Genomic DNA, 9110 nt, shown 5'->3' with positions numbered 1-9110 from the left:
GGCTGATAAGAAATTCAAGCGAAAACGCTTTACTGACGAGGCAGAGAAAAACATTGGACCTTTCTCTTTTGTTGAGATCGGCTGACCGTGGCCGCTCGTCCTCAATGATGTCTCAGCCAATGAGCCAATTGTCAGAGGCGCCACGGCAGTCGGCAGTCGCCGCACCTGATAGACCATTGGGTTATTTGGTAGACCGACTTTGGACCTTTGATTGAGGTGAGCCCGTCCACTCCAGTCTCCACGATCACATCGGTCTCGCCAGTGCTATCGATTTCGTATATCGCCGGCAGGCAGACGTACGTGTCCACCGGTGCTAACAGGGACGAAAATAGGCCCATCTGGAAATGCTCGAGGGCTTGTTAACTTAATCGTTGTTTTAAGGGCCTCCCAACAAGCTATCTAATAGCCAGCTGATATTGGTCCTTATACGATGTGGAAGAGAGAGTGCGTAGAAAATGAAGTCACCAGCGATGAGTAAGTAGATAGGCTCGTATAGTTTTCCATAACCTCTCTCTTTCTCTGTATCTCTCCTCTCCGTAACCTATGTACCTCTACAGTTCTATTTTTTATTCGTTTATATAGCCATGTCAGCTGGAGATTTCAACAGACTGTTGCGGACTTGTTTAGTTCGCGAAATGAAAATTTTTGATGTTACGTCGGATGTTTTGGGATGTCGGAAGGGGTTTTCGGATACTAATAAAAAAACTAATTACATAGGTCGCCTGAAAACTGCGAGACGAATTTATTAAGCCTAATTAATCCATCATTAGCGCATGTTAGTTACTGTAGCACTTATGGCTAATCATGGACTAATTAGTCTTAAAACATTCATCTCGCGATTTCCAACCAAACTGTGCAATTAGTTTTTTTCGTCTATATTTAATACTCCATGCATGTGCCGCAAGATTCGATGTGATAGTTTGGGGTGAAAATTTTTGGGAACTAAACCAGGCCTAAGTGTCCGCAACGGTTTTGGCAAAATCGCTAGCCTTGGCAGTGTTGGGCTGGTATGAAAAAATACTGTTTATACTAAAAACACTGTTCATATTGGTTTGTTGTGGGAGAAAACCACTATACCGGTTGAAAAAACAAGCCAAACATGCCGGCTTTTTGCTCAGCCGAACACTGCAGTTAACTCTGATGCTAGCGACTTCATTTTTTGGGTTCTCTTTCCTCTTCTACATTGTATAAAAAATGATATCAACCGTCGCTTGGAACGCCCTTAAGGGCAGCCATAATGTGTTCTAAATGTGGTTTTATAAGTTTATATGGAGTGGTTGAACATTATAGGAAAGATCTTTATAGCAGTATAATATAGATTCCGGATGCATATGGCCTATCCGTAAGAATAAAAAAATATTATCTCTCTCCTAGAGCTCAAGTAGCAGATAAGCAGATCGAGGAAGTAGACGCGTAGGGAGAGTATGGAGGAAGATCAGCCGTGAAGATGGGCCCTGCTACCAAGTGCCAAGAAGAGGGGGATGCCACCATGACCGCCGGAGAAAGGCGACTAGGCGAGAAGATGGGCGCCACTATGGCCGAGAAGAGAGCCACTAGAGAAGGCCGACAAGAGGGGTGCCGTGCCACCATGGTCGTTGAAGAAGACTAGAAAGATGGGTCCGTCAAGCATTAGGGAGAGGGTGCAAATGTTGGAAGCTCAAAAGAAGGGATCCGCCGCCAAGGTCAAGGAAGATGAGCTCCACGACGACCGCCGGAGAAGGGTGTCGGTCATCGGGTAAGAAGAGTGCCGAGAAGATAAGGCCCTGCTAGAAAAGGAGAGAGAGAGAGGATTTAAGTATCACTAGACACACTGATGCTAGCTCCAAACAAAATGGGAGCCAAGCAAGTAGAAGCATCGGTACCTGTTCGGCACGTCGTAAACGATCGTGAATTATTTACTGCTGGCTGATTTGTTGTGAGAGAAAAATATTGTTCCAGCTTATATTCTACGATTGTATACAAGCAAACGAACAGGTAGTAGATGAGCCTCTGCACTTCTGACTCTTTTATTGTTTTATGTTGGTTTACTGGCTCTAGGTATCAAAACGCACAGTGTATCATACATGAGTGATGCCAGTTTTTGGCCTGTGGGGCCCAGATTTTTTTGGCATCACTTCCACGTTGTGGAAGGCCTAAGCGTCACTACCACCTCTGTCGAAGCGGACGAGCACCGGGAGAAGGGAGATGAAGGCATTTGATTTTTCATTAGGTATAGGGTCCACCTTATAGACCTCTAGTCTTCATCATTGTGGGCTTAGAACAACGACTATGGCTTTGCTTGGTGCATGCCACAACCAGCCACGCCATGGTTGACAGGGGCCACAAAAGTTAATAGCGTTGTTTGGTTTGTAGTAGTGGTGCGGCAACCACAAAGGTTTCCATGTCATTTTTGTGCCAAGGCTTAGGCGCAGATTTTTTACTCCTCATCTTCGACGGCGGCACAACAGTGGCCATAGCTGCCTATGGCCGGGAGCCAAACAACATCCACCGTATAAATCCTCTCTCATACCCACTAAACCGAACAAAGCCTTACGTGAAACTCAAACCACAATGCAGCAGTATAATTAAGGAGACTACATTTTGCTATGCGGATGGATAGTCAGATAGAGAAAAGATGAGCGGTTGAGTTTGATATAATGGTCCCGTTCGGCTTGCTGAAACTTAACTGAATTGGCTAAAAAATACTGTTATGGCTGAATTGTTGTGAGAGAAAAACAGTGTTCTAACAAGCTGAATAGTGTGGATTATAAGGTAAGCCGAACTGGGCCATAGACTTTACTGGTTGTCTAAAATCTAAATTTTTGTGCCCGATAAAAAAAAAATCTAAAATTTTTAAAAGAGGTAGTACATGCTATGAGAAAAACTTAAAAGGAAACTAGCGAGTGAAAAACACCTCCATACCAATCGGAAATCGTTAATTCCTGCCATAACACATATTCGATGCTCCATCCGTCACTACAGGGAGTACTTTAAAGTGACAAAGTCTTCAATTGCTATAAGTCAATTTCATCTTAGCAGTGGTTTGAATATTATCCAATTCACACAACTCTTTGTACACCAAACATGCTTAACTAATAATTAATCTATATTGGGATTTTTTATTTTTTATTCTTTAAAAGCAAAACGCACTTTAATCAAGATATATTATTTTTACTCTTTGTTAATTTCCTAATGCAATATCCATTTAGCAACTTGTGGGGTTCATAAACCCGGGGTCCCTCGGGGACCGGCTTCCACGCCAAGGCTCGGTCTAAGAGTCTAAAACGACAGGCCGGAAGGGCGGCCCAGTCACCGACCGGAAGGTCTGGCCGAAGAGGAACAGCGCCCTCTCGTTGGCTGCTTCGGCCCACCTCTCCGATCGGAAGGCCTGGCCCAAAAACACTACTTCCGGCTCCGACCCCGCGTCTCCGACTGGGGATCGCAGAACCCTGCTCACCGCTCTGCTCCGACCGGCGCACTCAGAGCCGACTGGAGCCATCCGACCGGGGACGCCCGCTCGGTAGGAACCAGAAGACGTGCGGAGAAAGGCAAGGCAAGGCTCACAAGTCAAAACCACTGTATCAGGGACCATACCCTGTATGGAACAGTACTCTACGGCCACCCTAACACAAATAGTATTATAGGGGGCCGCTAAAACTACCATACGGTAAGGCCCCCCACGTGCCTCTGGGCATTGATAGCGGTATGGGCGCTAGGATTTACTGTACCGGGTGAACATAGCGAAACTCCTCACATGACTCTAGGCATCAAACAGTATTTGCAGGTACCAACGTCCACCATCCCTGAAAAATACAGCACGACCTTCCGTATGCATCTGATATTCTACAGTGACAGCAACAGTGTTGTAGGCACATATCACTATCTTGTACCTGCCGGTGTGGGCAACAAGGCTCGATAGGCGTGGGTAACAAGGCTCGACAGCATACTACCCTCACCCTCTCACTTGTAAAGTCGTCCCCTTCATCTATAAAAGGGGTGCGCTTCCTCCAACGAAAAAGACCAATTCCAGTGGATCAGAGTCCCTTAGATCGATAGCTCACAACCACAGAACCACCAGGTTCGGACCTCAAGCACCCGCTTGAACACTTAGCTCATAGCGAAGTTCCTGTCACTCTCGGCCCTTCCGATCGGACCTCTTGTACACCCCTTCTTCCTCCTTCTCGTTTGTAACCCCACTACAAACTTTAAGCACCTGGGCTCAGAAATAAAGTCACCGACCAACCCCGACTGGATGTAGGGCATGTTGCCTGAACCAGTATAAATCCTGTGTCATTGAGTGCTAGGCCACATCCAATCATAACGTACAGTAAAACTACAAATATTCACTAGTTGGTCACTTTCTGCACCAACACAACTTATAATCTTTATTCCATATTTTTATCTTTGCATTGTACCTACGTGGGGTTTTTAATAGCGAAATATGCTGTGTGTGGCAGAACCATCCGAAATAACCCACTTACGGAGGCGCTCGTCTTCCACCAGACACTAAGCGCCCCGAAAGCAAGCTACAGCGGGCGGTATCCATCGGGCACACCCTAAGGGAGAACCTGAAAGATCCATATTTTCTCCAATGATCCAATAATGAGAACGAGTTATAATACTTAATCTATTTCATAAATCCAGAGTTCTTAAAATTACATTATTACATTTCTAAAGTCAGAGTGCGAAATATTAAACAGCGGAATAAAAATAAACATCTAGCGATAAAGAATAAGGATCCATCTATGCCTACTAGAAGAATCCTTCACACAATGGTACTCTTCAACCTGTAACAGGGGTAAATAAACCCTGAGTATACAATGTAGTCGCAAGACTTATCCGACTAGTGGGAATAATTTCCCGACTCCAAGGGATATGCAAAGCTTTATGGTTTGTTGGTTTCCTTTTTGCAGAAAGCAACACTAATAGTTAGTCCTTATTTATGTTATTATTTATAGCAGTATTAATTTATTATCTAGCCATTCTATGTAAGCACATATTCTACTTTCAAGCAAAAGTTGCGCAATCAGTTCTATTTCATCATCTTTCAGCTTTCAGTTCTTACTACGATGCTAAACCATAGACAAGTCATACTGGAATGCAGACGATTTATGAATCAATGCCCCCAGCTAGGTACCCCAAAAACACATGCCCCGTTTGTACCCCAGGCACAAGCAGGACCAACCTATCACCCTCCTGTCATGGGGTCCAGGTCCCCGTCCAAACTTAGACTCCAAGCCCTCGTTCCTAAGTCCCGGACTTAGTGCGGTGCAAGGACGTCCAGCATCCCCGTCTCTAATCAGTCGGTCCGGAAAGAGTTGGAACCCACAACAAGAGAGCAACAAGTCTTCAATGTGCCCATACCCAAGTATGTGCTCGGGATAATAAATCCATGACTTGCCTAGAGCCTTATGCAATGGTCGGTCCTTAACCGACACAGACAGGGAAAGAGTGTAACCAAGCTATGCCCTGTTGGCTGCAGGACACAACCTCTTACACCCACCAATACCCAAACCATATCCCTACCCAATCACCATTTTCCTTTCCACCATTTTATCATGAGGGATCATAATTTTCACCTGTTGTGAGTAATGGCAGGTTACTCCCGCTATCGAAATCCTAAGTATAGCAGCTACTCGGCCTATACTAGTAGGACTCATAGGTAGATATATTTATTCATGTAGTTTCCATAAAATGCTTGTAACATAAATGCACATCATATGTATATTCAGTGATCATTAAAAATATGAGTTATGCACCGGGGCTTGCCTTGGGCAGGCGGTGGGTCAACAAAGTCAGCACCAAAAGGCTTCGGGACTCCCTCCTGCACGAGGATCTGCTCCTCGTACTCCTCAATGACCTCTTCATAATCCTATTCGTCCACGGGCACGAACTCTACCAACTCATGATCTACATGCATGAAATGATGATGCAACACTTAGTAATACGAAAACAGTAACTCTTAACATAAAAATACAGCTATCAAGCTATTAAGCAAGTTCTACCGACCAAGGTGCTAAGTTACCTACTGTTACCACTAACAAGTATGAAGCATGACACATATTATCTTAGCAACTAAAGGTATTCTTACTCCTAATACCGATTCATTCTATATATGATAAAATAAGGGTACTAGCTATTCTATTTATCAACCTACTCTAGTGCTACACAAATTACAATGGGTTCATAATAATCTAGTGATTCTACTGTATAAATTTCATGACTAAATCTATCATCTATTTGCCACAAAAATTCCTATAAATATTAATCTACATAATACTAAGATCTCCAATTTGAATTTATGAACCTATTAGCATCATAGCTAACTGCAAACTAACTACACCAACAGATTGATAGCATTTTTGTGAACCTACCAAATTTTGTTTTACTATTTTTGGACTTCTATAAGATTTACTACAATTTATCAAAGTTTAGCTCAAAACTAAATTGAATAAGCATTTATTAATTCATTGGAAAATGGAAAACCAAATTCCACAGCGTGGCCCAGAGCGCGACGGTTCGGCCCAGTCCGGCGCAAACGCGCGCGCACGTGTGCACCGACGCGGCCCAACGCGGGTGTGGCCCATCCGCGCGACGGCGGCCCACGACGAGGAGGCCCGCGCGCTTTGACTATTTTATGAAAACGACCCCAACCTACCGATGAATCACCCTGAGACCCATAGCACTATTCCTACAGTCAGCTACTTCGCAGATAAACCCTCGGAAGAACCTGTCTTCGCAACGGTGACACCCTCAACACCAGTGCGCTCGCACCGGCGTAGTGGCGCTGGCACAAGGCGGTTACGCCGGCCATACCTGCCCCTCCCCGCCCCCAAATATGAGCCGATGCTCACCTAGGCATAAACCCAAAGTGATGGGCGGCGACGCGATGAACGAAGATGCTGTCCCGAGCTCCCTCCACGATGGCGGACTCCTCCCTGCGATGACGGCCATGTTCCCGTAAGCTAAGGCACAGACAACGTGAACGAGCTCAAGGATGGGCATCAGTGACTCACCCTGAACCTACCAGACGTGGTGGATTGACCGAAGACAGACCGAGCGAGTCTGGCCACGTGTGCACGGATGGTGCAGTGGCGCACGGCGGTGGCAAGGCTACGTCAGGGGAGGCTAGGCGGCGGTAGCGATTCGACAAAGGTGCGCAGCGTGATTAGTAGGTGGAAGCGAAGCTAGCGGTGCAAGAAATTGACACAAGCTGCACTGGATAGGGAGCTTGCCTTCGACATAGACTGACAAGGTCTTGTTGACCCAGCGGAACGGCAGCTCCAAATTGGAGCATGGCACGACGAGGCTCACTGCAAGGTGGGGTCGGCTGGCTGGCTAGCTACTTAGTGGAGACGAGGACGGGGTTAATTGGATTGAGGTGGCTCCACCTGGCCAAATTGAGAGGTGCAGGACCGATGACCAAGGCGATAGTGGAACAGGGGGATGGCCGGCATGGCTTGGCGTGGCGGGATGCCGCTGTCAATCGGTGCACAGACACATACGACTACAGGGCAAAGGGGAAACGACCAACGTGCACAGGACGGTGGGCCGTACGACCATAAACCGCAAGCCGACGACGGCGCTCGGCTCTACGCGCCGCAGTGGCATGGCGCTAGTCAGGGGAGCAGCAGTGCAGCATCATGACGAGCGCGGATGCGATGGCAAGGTAGGGCCAAGCGTGGCCACGAGCGCACAGTACTGCCAGGCGAGTGCGAGGCGGCAACGCAGCCAGGCGGACGCGACGGCGGTGGCAGAGCGCACGCAGGCGACCTCGCACAAGCGGCCACAGCCAGCAGCAGCGGGGTGTCACGATACGCGGAGTCAGCGACACGGCGAAGCGGCGGCAGTGGGCTAGCCAGGGCAGCGAGCCCACGATGACGGTAGTGGTGGCCGAGTGGCCAGGTCACCGGGCGCGGCGTGCATGCATGTGTGAGCGTGAGCGCGGGCCAGGGCGTGTCAACGGGTGACAGTGGCCCACAGCGTGGGACCAGCGATAGGATCGGCCAGCATGGTGGCGCGCGTACAGCATGTGAGCGCGTGCGCTTCGGTGGCCGGTGCGGCAGCGCCAAGAGCCGAGCATGTTGACCGTGTCCAGACGTAGAAATCGTGTCGTGCACGCTTTTTAAAGCGGTCCTAAAACCCAACTCGATGATCCAATTGCTAAACCAGTTTTTCTACACTCAAGATAGTATGTTAAACTGTTGAAACAAGCCCTAATACCCTACCATTGCTTAACCCAAATTTTCTACAAAAATTGTCGAACTTAGCTTCGTCGAACCATTTTCAGATTTACGAAAATTGACTAAGGTCTTATCGGTTTCGCGTCGAATTCGATTTCTAAGCTATCAAGTATGCTAGCTAGCGAATCCCATTCTGGACCGCAAGTATTCCACCGCCACCTACGAAGTTTGTACCACAAACTTTATTCAAGTGCCGGGTATGCGGTCTATAGCATTTTTGTTCAATAAAAAATCATTTAGAACCCTAAGTGATATAACGCGACATAAAACACCACATAAATTGTTTTACACTCTATAATTCATACACTATCATATAAACATGATGCATATGCAATGTTTTAGCAAAAATTGTACACTGTGAGCTGTAGCCAAGTGGTTTACAGGATTTAACGACATTGTGCATTCGGTGGTAGGTGATGTTCCTATCGACAACGAGGTGTCTGTGGTGACTTTGTCAATCTCTACCAAGGATTTGTCGGTTCAGTCTTTGAAGATACTCATCTAGTGTAGGATTAGAGTGCGTATATTGTGAGCGTCTGCGTTGTATTGTGTAATCTAAAAAATATGTTTTTAGGGGTGTTTGGATCTTAAGGCTAAAGTTTAGTCCCTGTCACATTGGATGTTTGGATGTCAATTAGAAGGACTAAACATCAGCTAAGTATAAAACTAATTACATAAGCCGTGACTAATTCGCGAGACGAATCTGTTAAGCCTAATTAATCCATGATTAGCATGTGTACTGTAGCAACACATGGGCAAATCATGGACTAATTAGATTGGTCTCGTGAATTAGTCTTCATTTATATAATTAGTTTGTAAATTAGTCTATATTTAATACTCCTAATTAGTATCAAACACACGATATGCCAGAGACTAAACTTTAGTCAC

The sequence above is a fragment of the Miscanthus floridulus genome, chromosome 3 (genome assembly GCF_019320115.1).
Source record: "Miscanthus floridulus cultivar M001 chromosome 3, ASM1932011v1, whole genome shotgun sequence".
In the NCBI taxonomy this organism is placed as follows: Eukaryota; Viridiplantae; Streptophyta; class Magnoliopsida; order Poales; family Poaceae; genus Miscanthus; species Miscanthus floridulus.
This window is presented reverse-complemented; position numbering follows the sequence as displayed.